The following is a 16,779-nucleotide window of genomic DNA, read 5'->3' on the forward strand; positions in this document are numbered from 1 at the left end:
CTGTCACTATTAAAAAATGCAACTTCATATCACATGTAACAAGGCAGTTTAGTTACCTGGAGGAAATGGATGTGATCCTCTGTGTGTGAGAGCTGCTCCAGCTCAGTGCTTCTCTTCCTCAGCTCAGCTATCTCCTGCTCCAGTTGCTCCAGGAGTCCTTTAACCCGTCTCACTGCAGTCTTCTCCTGGCCTCTAATCAACCTTTTCACCTCAGTGAATATTCTCTCAATGGACCCGATCAGTTCAGTAAAGATTGTCTCATACTTACTAACTTCTGCCTGTACAGAGCACTGATAACTCACAGAGAGAGAGGAGGGGGTCAATTTCCACTGTTACTGGATTCCAGACAACCTGTTCCCCAGTGTTGTCTTGGTACTATTTTCACAAGTGTGTGGTAAAATTTCACAACTCTTAGAACAAAACTCATCACAGATCGTTAAAAAGGCTGTTACTTTTTTCTTCAAAACTTGAAGCACATTTTCAATTGACTAAGTACAGAACACAAAACCACACAGAAACATTTTCACCAAACCTAATCAGTGTTTCATCTAGAAATACCTTTCATATAAAGTAAATGCCTTTCACAATGCAATGCTCACAATACTTTTCATATGATTCTCTTCTCATTTGTTTAAATACATTTGACCATCACTTAATCTAACTGCGCTTAATGGTTAATCACTTAACCGTTTGGTAAAACTATAGATTTTAAACCGGTTTGTCTACTATATAAGGATTTTGAGAACTACAGAAATAAAATGTGTTTGTAAAGTATAAACATCTAGATAACATGTATGATACATGATAACCATACATAATGACTGCTCATTATTGCTAATTGATTCCACATAGTGGGAACCACAATTGGTCACCATATAAAAGGATGTTTATGAACATTTCTTTCAACATGGAGCAGGATAGACAGCAAGAGAGAGGAAGAAATCAAAGAGCTTGTGGACAAGGGGCCAATCAGAGAGGAGGGATGGGCCCCATTAAAGAGGTCAGAGAGGTCAAAGAGGTGGACATCAGAGAGAGGGAGACAGACGGCAGGGAACTCTTTTGTCTAATGAAGTCAGGGCCATCGTCATTGACCATGTGGTAAACAGAGGCCTTACCATGGCAGAGGCTGTCAGATTAGTTCACCCCAATCTGAAAGGATCAACTGTCAATAAGATCATGAGAACATTTTCTCCAAGAAAACCGGTAAGTCTGAAGGATATGCACTATGCTTTACCATTACATTTACAATAAATCACATGTTGTTATGCATGTAAATTCACATAACTTGTTCCAGTATTCTTCCAGTATGATCTATTTACAGTATACTATGTTCTACCCTCAGAATTGACAGAAGACCCCATGGTGGTGGTCGTGTGCTGACCGACCAGCAGGAGTGGGCAGTGGTGGAAATGGTGAGGGCCAGGAATGACATACGTCTGTCTGAAATAAAGCAGGCCATTGAGGAGAATGATGACACCTTTGCCAATGTGGCATCCATCAGCCTACCAACAATCACCTGCCTTTTGAAGAGGCACCAGGTATCCATGAAACACATTTACCTGGAGCCTTCTGAGAGAAACAACTGCGGGCCGAGTATGTTCAGGTACAGCACTATATACTGTATTACTGTTGCTGTTAATGAACATGCTACTTCACAATATCATATTGGAACTATACTGTAAAAATAACTAACCAAAATATATTTTTAGAGGGTGAAGGTGCTTGATGCTGCTGTGAACCATCACTAGTATATCTTTGTTGATGAAGCTGGCTTCAACCTGGCCAAAACTTGGCGCCGTGGGCGGAACCTCATCTGCCAACAGGCGTCCGTCCAAGTGCCTGGACAACATGGGGGAAACATTTCCAAGTGCAGCAGCTATCTCTGAAGATGGTGTGGTAGGACGTAGACCATTACTTGGATCCTACCACGCTGCACACCTCATTGTGTTTCTCAATGAAATTGAGCAGGCCTGTCAAGGTGAAGGGGTCACCTATGTCATTATGTGGGACAATGTCAGGTTCCACCATTCAGAGGTGGTTCAGGCATGGTTTCAGGTCCCTTCCTGATTCGTGACCCTATACCAGCCCCCATACTCTCCTTCCTCAACCTTATTAAATTATTTTTTTCATCATGGAGGTGGAAGGTGTACGATCGCCATCCCCATGAGCGTGCCACCCTCCTTCTGGCCATGGATGAGGCATGTGATGACATCAATGCAGACCAATGTCAAGCTTTGATTCAACATGCCGAAAGGTTTCTACAGCGGTGCATGAACAATGAGGACATTTACTGATGTGGATGAGAATTCATGGCCAAATGCTCTAGATAGGCTTGATGCTAATTAATGCGTGCTAAACATTATTTTATTTTCATTCATTTGTTTCATTTAATGTCTCACATCTAATTACAGACAGTACTATATGTTGCAATTACATCAGAAAAAAAAAAAATCCCCATGAATGATTGTAGAGGATGTCATCATTGATCACACCTTTGATTACACATTGGATAGATATCATGGAAATGATAGATTGTCCATTTTGTTGGGTAATGTAAGTGTATTGCCTAATGTGAAGTGTAATTTACAGTACTGTAGCATATTACTTTCAGCACTTCTAAGGGTTATTTGAAACACTTATCTTGCAGTGATTGCTATTGGATTAACTGGTAGTTAATGATATATTTTCAATTGAGTAGTTTTAAGTTGTTTTGGTGATTAAACCAATGCTCTCATTACATTTATATTTTGAATCAATGGTTGTGTGGTGAGAGATGTTTCCAATCCAAATGAATGCACAATGACAGGTTTTGAATGAAAGACTGGCTGCCTTACAAACGTGACCAGCTTGGAGTTTTTTACTAAGAGTAAAACAAAACCGTGATAGGATTTTTTTGGGGGGGGATTAATTGTTAATTGATTTTCAATAAGGAACACTGAGGGGAAACACAGGGGGGACGCAACCGCTAACATTACAGTATAATATTCTAATGATGTAACCACTAACATTACAATATGATATTTTATTATTCTAAATGAGGTAACCACTAACATTACAGTATGATATCCTAATATTCGAATGAGGCAACCACTAACATTACAGTTTGATATTCTAACGAGGCAACCACTAACATTACAGTATGATATTCTAACGAGGCAACCACTAACATTACAGTATGATATTCTAATATTCTAACGAGGCAACCACTAACATTACAGTATGATATTCTAACGAGGCAACCACTAACATTACAGTATGATATTATAATATTCTAACGAGGCAACCACTAACATTACAGTATGATATTCTAACGAGGCAACCACTAACATTACAGTATGATATTCTAACATTCTAATGAAGCAACCACTAACATTACAGCCTAGTGGACTACTTACACAGGTGTGATTTACCTTTTGACAGATGAAACAATACATCAACTACTAATGACTTATGGGAGGAAGTGAGCATTTCACATCTTAAGATAAATACAAGGATACTTCCTTTGTGTGTTGTACTTAGTCAATTGAAAATGTGCTTAAAGTTCTGAAAAAACAGCCTTTTTGATGATCTGTTTTGAGTTTTGTATTAAGAATTGTGAAATTTTACCCCATACTTGTGAAAATAGTACAAAAGTGGTTATAAAATCTATAATACAGTGGGGAAAAAAGTATTTAGTCAGCCACCAATTGTGCAAGTTCTCCCACTTAAAAAGATGAGAGAGGCCTGTAATTTTCATCATAGGTACACGTCAACTACGATAGACACAATGAGGAAAAAAAATCCAGAAAATCACATTGTAGGATTTTTTATGAATTTTAATCCACTGTACATGGATACTTCCTTAAATGTACTTATTTTGTGTTATGCAGTTATGTTATTGAAACAGAATAAGTCTAATGAGAGAATAAATAAGTCAAGTCCAACCATTACCTCTCTCCTCTTTCACATCCCTCTATCATCACTCCATGTGTGTGTCCCAATAATCTCTCCTTCCTCCTGAAGTGTATCATTCCTTCACTACTCCTCTCAAATGCATTGGATTGGTGTTGGCATGGGGTAGAGGGAGTTTACATATACCAGTCATTTCCTTTTAAATCCATGAAGGGAAGTGGACAAGTTCAAACTTAGAAAGGAGATAATAGTTACACACCCCATGTGTCCTGATAACTACAGGAATGAAACCATATTGAGGTTGTCTGCTTTCTATACAGTTTGAGGAGAGAGCGAGAGAGCGAGAGAGCGAGAGAGCGAGAGAGCGAGGGAGCGAGAGCGAGAGAGCGAGAGAGCGAGAAAGCGAGAGAGCGAAAGAGAGAGAGGACATCAGGTAAAGTTCTGGAGATGAGAGAATATGTGTCCAGAAACCCTCCAGTATGGTTAACCACAGTTAGGCCCAGTATGGACTATCAATACATGTGACCATTTAGAATGTGACCCAGTTCAATGGGTCTAAACACAACTGGAATATAATTTGTTTGTGATTCATTGTTAATGGACTTTCCATTAGGAACACAGGGGAAAAACATAACACAACAACACACATAACACACAACCAATAAAAACAAAGGGGGAGGAAACCACTAAAGTCATTACCATATTGTCATTTTCTAATGACAGGTAGAAAACATGTAAAATCTAGAAGACTACTTTAGATCTGGTCAAAAGAAGCCTAGTGCACTATGCAGGGAACAGGGAGAGATTTGGGACAGAGCCAGTAACACCTGTATGGAAATCTTCATTCTAATGACAGTGAGCAAATCTCCACCCTATTCCCTATGTAGTGCACTACTTTTGATCTGATCAGAAGTAGCCTAGTGCACTACGTAGGGAACAGGGTGTCATTTGGGCCAGAGTCAGTAACTCCCCTGGGTATGAATTGTCTCTCTATCTTATCTGTCTTCTATATTATGTTCTCCTCTCCTCCTCTCTTCTCTCCTCTATTCACTCTATTCTATCATCCACACCACATGCCAGCTTCAACACAATCCATTTACAAGTTAAAGACACACCTTGGAATAAATAGCAAAGGAAAACTACTACTAGATGTATTTTTTATTTCCCATCACCATGAATCATATTTAATAACTGAACAGTAGCAGACCTAACTTCATCTATTCCTGACTCTGGGTAGTGGATTAAAAAGACCATCAATCTCCAATGATATTAATGTACAATTCTGAACATTACTGATATACTGAGTGGCAAGTCAAGATATGTGCTGTTTTTATTGTTGGGTTAATAGCATCACCTGCTGGAAAGGTTTAATATTGCTTGACTGAGCAGTATGGGAGAATAAAAGATACAATAAATAAATTGGTCATTTAGCAGACGCTCTTATCCAGAGCGACTTACAGGAGCAATTAGGGTTAAGTGCCTTGCTCAAGGGCACATCGACAGGTTTTTCACCTAGTCGGCTCGGGGATTAGAACCAGCAACCTTTCGGTTACTGGCACAACGCTCTTAACCACTAAGCTACCTGCCAAACATAGTGTTGGTTTCCCGGACATCGCCATTGAACATGCTTTTTAGTCTAGGACTAGGCTTCATCTGTGTCCGGGAAACCGGCCCATATACTTCAATTAGCAAGTAAGTAACACTACCTGTTCCATGATACTGAGGAAAATGACATTGAGACAGAGAACCAATTGAGAAAACATTTCAATGGTTCTGAATGACAACCAACATACATTAACAGCATACATCATGATTAATGTGAATATATAAGATTAAAACATTGCACTTAAAAAATATATGAATGCATTGAATTGTAATTCATAACATCTTCTGAAGATCAAATCAATCAAATCATTGTACATAAAAACAGAGCAGAATGAATCATCACATCTGGGGACCATCACCACCAGCATGACTAGTATCTATGTGGACCCTACTACAGTTTAACCAGCTCAGCAGTACCATTATAGAGATAAAACCCAGGATAAAGGGGCTGAGTGAATGTGGTCTGGACTCTGTGGAGGAGGGTCATTGTGTCAGAGACACTGTAGAAGGACAGAGTACCTGCCTTGTGATCCAGGTCCACTCCTACTCTGGAGGACTGAGGGCCTGATACTTTAGTCTCAACATCATTGTGTATGAACCAATAACCACCACTATAACACAGTAAACACCAGGACTTGTCATTCTCTCCAAATGTACCATCTGTCCCTGTTCTGCTGATGTCTTTATATGAGACTGCTGTATAAACATCCTCCCCACTCCACTCCACCTCCCAGTAACAGCGTCCAGACAGACCCTCTCTACACAGAACCTGCCACCGGTTGGTGAATCTGTCTGGATGGTCAGGATATGGTTGGTCTTGGCCTGTATAGGTCACCTTCCTGTTCCCTTTAGAAAGAGAGACGAGTTTGTGTGCTGTGTTTGGGTCCAGTGTGAGCTGACAGGAATCTGGGAGAAGAGCAGAGCAGAGTCCAATGAGGGGAGTTAGAACAATAAGTTAAGTCAGATACTGTATCTACCCTGTCTTTGATTAGAGCACAGCAGAGATCAAATCAGAGAAATATGAGGAGTCAGATAGATACCCAGTCTTTGATTAGATCTACTATTGCTATATATTTCTAGAGGGATTGTTAGGAGTGTCAGTAAAAAGAGACTGTTAGTTACTTCAGAATAAAGAGACTCACATTGTAAGAACTGTTCTCTGGTCTTGGGAGGCAGTACAACATCCACTATATTCACTACAGACACACAAACACATTCACAGAGAGAGGGAATGTTATCATCATACCAAATTCCACATGTTTATGACTAGTAGGGAACTTTCAATGGTCTAAAGTTGATGTTCTTATTATTTTCAACACACCTGCAGTGGAGATCTTGGTCCATTCTCCTTTAAGGACGTCTTCTAGTTTCTCTCTCAGTTCAGACACAGTCTTACTCACATCTCCAAAGTACTGAAGAGGACGGACAACGATGCTGGGTAAGTCTGAAGATACACTGGTACTGGAGAGAGACTGATAACTCTGGAGAGAGAAAGAGAGAGAGAGAGAGAGAGGGAGAGAGAGAGAGAGAGAGAGAGAGAGAGAGAGAGAGAGAGAGAGAGAGAGAGAGAGAGAGAGAGAGAGAGAGAGAGAGAGAGAGAGAGGGAGCAGAACCAAATGATTGAGAGTTTTAATTTCATATCACATGTATCAAGGCAGTTGAGTTACCTGGAGGAAATGGATGTGATCCTCTGTGTGTGAGAGCTGATCCAGCTCAGTGCTTCTCTTCCTCAGCTCAGCTATCTCCTGCTCCAGTTGCTCCAGGAGTCCTTCAGCTTGACTCACTTGAGCCTTCTCTTGGGCTCTGATCAGCTCCTTCACCTCAGAGCGCCTTCTCTCAATGGAGCGGATCAGCTCAGTAAAGATCTTATCACTGTCCACCACTGCTGCCTGTGCAGAGCTCTGTTAAGAGAGAGAGAGAGAGAGAGAGAGAGAGAGAGAGAGAGAGAGAGAGAGAGAGAGAGAGAGAGAGAGACTTGTCTTACTTTAATGAGCCATCCTCATTACACTAACACCCCCACCCCTAAAAGCACATTGCGTGACACCACAACCTCTACACAATCACATTATCCTGTACCCAACACCACAGTACAATACACCATCCAGCACCACATTCCAACCGTCCATCCAACCCCTCCTCTCCAGCCGTACAGACAGCCCCCCTGAGCCCCCATACCTCCTGAAACATCTCCACACTGTTGATCATTTTGTACAACTCAAACTCAACCCTAAGGCGTCAACAGTGATGTGGACGGGTGAGGTCGGGTGAGGTCGTCGGGTAAGCTTGGCTTTATACATAGTTTGGGCTTTGTCGAGTAAGGCTAAAACTATGTATTTAGATTGTAGTTAGGTATTGTAGGAAGTTATCGTGGGTTGTTGTATGTAATTATTGTAGGTTAGTATTGTATTCGGCTGAGCACGAAGTTAGCTGTATTCAATTTTATTTTATATAGCCCTTCTTACATCAGCTAATATCTCGAAGTGCTGTACAGAAACCCAGCCTAAAACCCCAAACAGCTAGTAATGCAGGTGTAGAAGCACGGTGGCTAGGAAAAACTCCCTAGAAAGGCAAAACCTAGGAAGAAACCTAGAGAGGAACCAGGCTATGAGGGGTGGCCAGTCCTCTTCTGGCTGTGCCGGGTGGAGATTATAACAGAACCATGCCAAGATGTTCAAAAATGTTCATAAGTGACAAGCATGGTCAAATAATAATCAGGAATAAATCTCAGTTGGCTTTTCATAGCCGATCATTAAGAGTTGAAAACAGCAGGTCTGGGACAGGTAGGGGTTCCATAACCGCAGGCAGAACAGTTGAAACTGGAATAGCAGCAAGGCCAGGCGGACTGGGGACAGCAAGGAGTCACCACGGCCGGTAGTCCCGGCGTATGGTCCTAGGGCTCAGGTCTCTCAGTTGGCTTTTCATAGCCGATCATTAAGAGTTGAAAACAGCAGGTCTGGGACAGGTAGGGGTTTCGTAGCCGCAGGCAGAACAGTTGAAACTGGAATAGCAGCAAGGCCAGGCGGACTGGGGACAGCAAGGTGTCATCATGCCCGGTAGTCCTGACGTATGGTCCTAGGGCTCAGGTTCTCAGAGAGAAAGAGAGAACGAGAGAATTAGAGAGAGCATACTTAAATTCACACAGGACACTGGATAAGACAGGAGAAGTACTCCAGGTATAACCAACTAACCCCAGCCCCCGACACATAAACTACTGCAGCATAAATACTGGAGGCTGAGACAGGAGCGGTCCGGAGACACTGTGGCCCCATCCGAAGAACCCCGGACAGGGCCAAACAGGAAGGATATAACCCCACCCACTCCGCCAAAGCACAGCCCCGCACCACTAGAGGGATATCCCCAACCACCAACTTACAATCCTGAGACAAGGCCGAGTATAGCCCACAGAGGTCTCCACCACAGCACAAACCAAGGGGGGGCGCCAACCCAGACAGGAAGATCACGTCAGTAACTCAACCCACTCAAGTGACGCACCCCTCCCAGGGACGGCATGAAAGAGCACCAGCAAGCCAGTGACTCAGCCCCTGCAACAGGGTTAGAGGCAGAGAACCACAGTGGAGAGGGGAACCGGCCTGGCAGAGACAGCAAGGGCTGTTCGTTGCTCCAGCCTTTCCGTTCACCTTCACACTCCTGGGCCAGACTACACTCAATCATATGACCTACTGAAGAGATAAGTCTTCAGTAAAGACTTAAAGGTTGAGACCCGAGTCTGCGTCTCTCACATGGGTAGGCAGACTGTTCCATAAAAATGGAGATCTATAGGAGAAAGCCCTGCCTCCCGCTGTTTGCTTAGAAATTCTAGGGACAATTAGGAGGCCTGCGTCTTGTGACCGTAGCGTACGTATTGGTATGTACGGCAGGACCAACTCGGAAAGATAGGTAGGAGCAAGCCCATGTAACGCTTTATAGGTTAACAGTAAAACCTTGAAATCAGCCCTTGCCTTAACAGGAAGCCAGTGTAGGGGAAGCTAGCACTGGAGTAATATGATCAAATTTCTTGGTTCTAGTCAGGATTCTAGCAGCCGTATTTAGCACTAACTGAAGTTTATTTAGTGCTTTATCCGGGTAGCCGGAAAATAGAGCATTGCAGTAGTCTAACCTAGAAGTAACAAATGCATGGATTAATTTTTCTGCATCATTTTTGGACAGAAAATTTCTGATTTTTGCAATGTTACGTAGATGGAAAAAAGCTGTCCTTGAAACAGTCTTGATATGTTCGTCAAAAGAGAGATCAGGGTCAAGAGTAACGCCTAGGTCCTTCACAGTTTTATTTGAAACTTTACAACCATCAAGATTAATTGTCAGATTTAACAGAAGATCTCTTTGTTTCTTGGGACCTAGAACAAGCATCTCTGTTTTGTCCGAGTTTAAAAGTAAAAAGTTTTCAGCCATCCACTTCCTTATGTCTGAAACACAGGCTTCTAGCGAGGGCAATTTTGGGGCTTCACCATGCTTCATTGAAATGTACAGCTGTGTGTCATCCGCATAGCAGTGAAAATTAACATTATGTTTTCGAATAACATCCCCAAGAGGTAAAATATATAGTGAAAACAATAGTGGTCCTAAAACGGAACCTTGAGGAACACCGAAATGTACAGTTGATTTGTCGGAGGACAGACCATTCACAGAGACAAACTGATATCTTTCCGACAGGTAGGATCTAAACCAGGCCAGAACTTGTCCGTGTAGACCAATTTGGGTTTCCAGTCTCTCCAAAAGAATGTGGTGATCGATGGTGTCAAAGGCAGCACTAAGGTCTAGTAGCACGAGGACAGATGCAGAGCCTCGGTCTGACGCCATTAAAAGGTCATTTACCACCTTCACAAGTGCAGTCTCAGTGCTATGATGGGGTCTAAAACCAGACTGAAGCATTTCGTATACATTGTTTGTCTTCAGAAAGGCAGTGAGTTGCTGCGCAACAGCTTTTTCTAAAATTTTTGAGAGGAATGGAAGATTCGATATAGGCCGATAGTTTTTTATATTTTCCGGGTCAAGGTTTGGCTTTTTCAAGAGAGGCTTTATCACTGCCACTTTTAGTGAGTTTGGTACACATCCGGTGGATAGAGAGCTGTTTATTATGTTCAACATAGGAGGGCCAAGCACAGGAAGCAGCTCCTTCAGCAGTTTAGTAGGAATAGGATCCAGTATGCAGCTTGAAGGTTTAGAGGCCATGATTATTTTCATCATTGTGTCAAGAGATATAGTACTAAAACACTTAAGTGTCTCTCCCGATCCCAGGCCCTCGCAGAGCTGTGCAGATCCAGGACAGCTAAGCCCTGGAGGAATACGCAGATTCAAAGAGTTCGGCTGAAGCTAGAAGCTAGCTGGCTAACCCACCACCTGGACTAGTTGGCGGATAGCTACTGGCAACTATTAGCAACGGTATAGTTGTTTCAAGCCTGAGAGTGCCTGTAATTACGCCAGCTGGCTGCCTACAATAGTTACATACAATAATTGCCTACCATTCAGCTGTTTTCTAACCTCATTGTCTGAACCGTTAACGCTAACTGGTAAACAATAGCTGGAACGACCGAGCGAGCAGACGCGAACTGGCTGAGTCAATTCAGTGACTAGCTTTGCACTTGGCTAGCTAACAGTAGCTGCTAGGGGTAAGTCATAACCTACATATGTATTTAGATTGTAGTTAGGTATTGTTGGTAGCTATCGTGGGTTGTTGTATGTAATTATTGTAGGTTAGTATTGTATTCGGCGGCGCCGGGCGTAGCACGAAGCTAGCTGGCTAACCCTCCACCTGGACTAGCTGGCGAGTAGCAATTAGCAACGGTATAGTTATTTCACGCCTGGGAGTGCCTGTGGTTACGCCAGCTGGCTGCCTACAATGATTACATACAATAATTGCCTACCATTCAGCTGTTTTCTAACCTAATGTCTGAACCGTTAACGTTAGGTAGCAAGTGGCTACTGTGCTTGAAATTTAGCTAGCTTTAACTACCTGGATAGCTACTAGTAAACAATAGCTGGAACGACCTAGCGAACAGACGCGAACTGGCTGAGTCAATTCAGTGGCTAGCTTTGCACTTGGCTAGCTAACAGTAGCTGCTTGGGGTAAGTCATAACCTACATTTGTGTTTTGTTTTTTACATATTGATAGCCCGAGTCGTTCAGGGAATTCGGGACATGGGTGACTAGTTAACGTTAGTTTGGCTCTCTCTAGTTTGTTCGTGCCGTTCGTGCTGCGCCTAGTTAGCTAGCTGAGTTAGTCTATTCATAGAAACATTGAACCGCTGTAGTTTACAACAATTATAGTTTCTGAGGTGGAAGTTGGGAGAGTTATATTTGGGAGTTGTGGTGAGGGAGGCCCGCTCTCTCCTTTCCCATATATTTAGTTAATTTCATTCCGATCTCCTCTACATTATTGTAGCCATTTGCTGCAGCCTGTCAACTATGCCTCTGCCTATCCCTGTTCTCTCCTCTCTGCACAGGCTACACAAACGCCTCACACCGCGTGGCTTCTGCCTCTCTAACCTGGTGGTCCCTGCACGCACCACTCACCTGGAGTTCCAGGTCTCAGGCAGCCTCTGGAACTGCCATTCTGCTGCCAACAAGGCAGACTTCATCCCAGCCTATGCTACCCTCCAATCCCTCGACTTCTTGGCGCTGACGGAAACATGGATTACCACTGAAAACACTGCTACTCCTACTGCTCTCTCCTCGTCTGACCATGTGTTCTCGCATACCCCGAGAGCATCTGGTCAGCGGGGTGGTGGCACAGGAATCCTCATATCTCCCAAGTGGACATTCTCAATTTTTCCCCTAACCCATCTGTCTATCTCCTCATTTGAATTCCATGCTGTCACAGTCACTAGCCCATTTAAGCTTAATATCCTTGTCATCTATCGCCCTCCAGGTTCCCTTGGAGAGTTCATCAATGAGCTTGACGCCTTGATAAGCTCCTTTCCTGAGGATGGCTCACCCCTCACAGTTTTGGGGGATTTCAACCTCCCTACGTCTACATTTGACTCATTTCTCTCTGCCTCCTTCTTTCCACTCCTTTCCTCTTTTGACCTCACCCTCTCACCGTCCCCCCCTACTCACAAGGCAGGCAATACGCTTGACCTCATCTTTACTAGATGCTGCTCTTCTACTAATCTCACTGCAACTCCCCTCCATGTCTCCGACCACTACTTTGTATCCTTTTCTCTCTCGCACTCCTCCAACACTACTCACTCTGCCCCTACACAGATGGTAATGCGCTGCCGCAACCTTCGCTCTCTCTCTCCCACTACTCTCTCCTCTTCCATCCTATCATCTCTTCCCTCTGCTCAATCCTTCTCCCTCCAATCTCCTGATTCTGCCTCCTCAACCCTCCTCTCCTCCCTTTCTGCATCCTTTGACTCTCTATGTCCCCTATCCTCCCGGCCGGCTCGGTCCTCCCCTCCAGCTCCGTGGCTTGATGACTCATTGCGAGCTCACAGAACAGAGCTCCAGGCAGCGGAGCGGAAATGGAAGAAAACTAAACTCCCTGCCGACCTGGCATCTTTTCACTCCCTCCTCTCTACATTTTCTTCATCTGTTTCTGCTACTAAGGCCACTTTCTACCACTCTAAATTCCAAGCATCTGCCTCTAACGCTAGGAAGCTCTTTGCCACATTCTCCTCCCTGCTGATTCCCCCCTCACTGTGGATGACTTCGTCAACCATTTTGAAAAGACGGTTGACGACATCCGATCCTCGTTTGTTAAGTCTGATGACACTGCTGGTCCTGCTCACACTGCCCTACCCTATGCTTTGACTTATTTCTCCCCTCTCTCTCCAGATAAAGTCTTGCGACTTGTGACTGCTGGCCGCCCAACAACCTGCCCGCTTGACCCCATCCCCTCCTCTCTTCTCCAGACCATCTCCGGTGACCTTCTCCCCTACCTCACCTCGCTGATCAACTCATCCTTGACCGCTGGCCATGTCCCTTCCATCTTCAAGAGAGCGAGAGTTGCACCCCTTCTCAAAAAACCAACACTCGATCCCACTGATGTCAACAACTACAGACCAGTATCCCTTCTTTCTTTTCTTTCCAAAACTATTGAGCGTGCCGTCTTTAGCCAACTCTCTTGCTATCTCTCTCAGAATGACCTTCTTGATCCAAACCAGTCAGTTTTCAGGACTGGTCATTCAACTGAGACTGCTCTTCTCTGTGTCACGGAGGCTCTCTGCACTGCTAAAGCTAACTCTCTCTCCTCTGCTCTTGTCCTTCTAGACCTGTCTGCTGCCTTTGATACTGTGAACCATCAGATCCTCCTCTCCACCCTCTCCGAGCTGGGCATCTCTGGCGCGGCTCACTCCTGGATTGCGTCCTACCTGACCGGTCACTCCTACCAAGTGGCGGGGGAGAAGCTGTCTCCGCACCACGTGCTCTCACCACTGGTGTCCCCCAGGGCTCAGTTCTAGGCCCTCTCCTATTCTCCCTATACACCAAGTCACTTGGCTCTGTCATATCCTCACATGGCCTCTCCTATCATTGCTACGCTGACGATACACAACTAATCTTCTCCTTTCCCCCTTCTGATAACCAGGTGGCGAATCGCATCTCTGCATGTCTGGCAGACATATCAGTATGGATGACGGATCACCACCTCAAGCTGAACCTTGGCAAGACGGAGCTGCTCTTCCTCCCGGGGAAGGACTGCCCGTTCCATGATCTCGCCATCACGGTTGACAACTCCGTTGTGTCCTCCTCCCAGAGTGCGAAGAGCCTTGGCGTGACCCTGGACAACACCCTGTCGTTCTCCGCTAACATCAAGGCGGTGACCCGATCCTGCAGGTTCATGCTCTACAACATTCGGAGAGTACGACCCTGCCTTACACAGGAAGCGGCATAGGTCCTAATCCAGGCACTTGTCATCTCCCGTCTGGATTACTGCAACTCGCTGTTGGCTGGGCTCCCTGCCTGTGCAATTAAACCCCTACAACTCATCCAGAATGCCGCAGCCCATCTGGTGTTCAACCTTCCCAAGTTCTCTCACGTCACCCCGCTCCTCCGCACACTCCACTGGCTTCCAGTTGAAGCTCGCATCTGTTACAAGACCATGGTGCTTGCCTATGGAGCTGTGAGGGGAACGGCACCTCCGTACCTTCAGGCTCTGATCAGTCCCTACACCCAAACGAGGGCATTGCGTTCATCCACCTCTGGCCTGCTGGCTCCCCTTCCTCTGCGGAAGCACAGTTCCCGCTCAGCCCAGTCAAAACTGTTGAAGTGGTTGAACGCAAAAAATGGTGAAGTGGTTATTCCACTGGCTATAGGGTGAATGCACCAATTTGTAAGTCGCTCTGGATAAGAGCGTCTGCTAAATGACGTAAATGTAAATGTAAAATGTAAACAGTAATGGTATTACCCTGGCAACACAGAAAAAACATCATGAACAGTCTGTCATTGGAGAAAACGGACACCCCTCCCCAACTCCCAGGTCAACCCGAGCAAACCAGCTATTGGTGTCCAGGGCTCCATGTAATACCCTCCACTGGAGGACCCCTGACCATTCCAGCACTGGGAGCTTATAGAGCACCCTCCACCTATACCCTGCCATGCTCTCAGCCCCCACAACCCCCTGCCACTGATGCCCCTTCACTCCCGCTAAGCTCCTGATGTGTCTAAACTTGACACTGAGGGTGTACAGCACCTTACCCCCCACCTCCTCAAACTCCCCCAGGCTCAGAGTGTTAAAAGTCAGTAAGTCCTCCGGACTCTCCTGCCAGTCCCCAGTCTCTGCTGTCACTTGCAGTGGTGGAAACGGTGGTGGACCCTCCTCAGGCTGCTCCGGCCCTAAGTACTGCAGCATAGAAATCAGAGACCCCTGCTGTATTGAGTCTCTCCTGCCGCATGATGAAGAGCTGCTGATCCAGCCCCAAACCACCAGCCCTCCTCAACAGAGCACATGCTGGTTCCCTCCAGCCCACCTCCGTACGGTACAGTAGCCTCTGTGCTGCTGAGTCAGAACGCTGCCACCCTGACCAGAAAAAATTCACTAACTTGCGCTGCAGGTCAACAAGCAGACCACCGGGGCGTTGAGAATGGCCAATTTAAGCCATGGAGAGGATGCCACCAAGTTGTTGATGATCAGCACCGTCCCTCTGTATGCCACTTGGGGAGATGAGCCACCTCCACTTCGTCAGCCTCGACACCACCGCTTGTGACACTCCTTCCCAGTTCTTCCTATCCCAACCCTCCGAGCCCAGATACACCCCAAGCATCTTGAGCCACTCACAGCCCCACTGCAACCCCCCTGGAAGCTGCGGAGGTGCCCTGTCCCTCCATGCCCCACATAACAGAGCCTCACTCTTGCCCCAGTTTACCTAAGCAGAAGACGCCCCCTCGTACACCCTCAAACTATTCTCCAGGGCCTGTAGGTTCTGCTCATCCCTAACCAACACAGACGTCATCAGCATATGCTGACACTGCTATGCCTGTCCCCAACCCTATGCCTGGCTCCCACACTCCCTGTAGCCTCCTGCGTAGCAGGCCCAGAAAGGGCTCAATAACAAGAGTGTATAGCTGCCCTGACAGAGGGCATCCCTGGTGAATGCCCCTCCCTACCCAGACTGGCCTACTGAGCCCTCCCCACACCTTGACCATACATGAAGCCCCAGCATACAACATTTGAACACAGGCCACATTATTCTCCCCACAACCAAAACAACACATTAAACAGATATTCATGGTCCACCCCTATCAAAGGCTTTCTCCTGATTATGAACAGATTGTCTGTGTTTGAGCGTCCTGGTACACAGTACGTTTGGTCCTTGTGTACAATAGAGTCCAGGTGGGACTTCAGTCTGTTAACGAGGACCTTGGTAAAGACCTTATAGTCCAAACAGAGCAATGCCACAGGCCTCAAGTTCTTTAAGTCGCTCAAATCTACTTGTTTGGGCAGGAGAGTCAAAGCCTCCCATCTACAGCTTAGCGACAGCTCCCCCACCCCGACGCACTCACACAACACACGTCCTGTAAACTAATTCCCCAGAACTTTTTATAAAAATCCACAGGCAGACCGTCTGAGAGACAGCAGCTGAGAGTTTGTGAAAGGCCAGGGAAATGTCTATTTGATTTCTCTGTGACAGAGAGAGTTTGGAAAGGTCTGTGAGCAGAACCTGAGAACACCCAGGATCACAGAGTTCTGCCCTCTATAAATCAGAGTACAACTCCACAGCCCACAACAGAAGTTACCCACCCATCAGGCTCCCTACATTTGGCCTCACCTCTACCCAGTGGAACATTAATAGAAATTATATCTCGTTTCAAAGCTCTTTTAGCTAA

The sequence above is a fragment of the Coregonus clupeaformis genome, chromosome 26 (assembly GCF_020615455.1).
Source record: "Coregonus clupeaformis isolate EN_2021a chromosome 26, ASM2061545v1, whole genome shotgun sequence".
Taxonomy (NCBI): domain Eukaryota; kingdom Metazoa; phylum Chordata; class Actinopteri; order Salmoniformes; family Salmonidae; genus Coregonus; species Coregonus clupeaformis.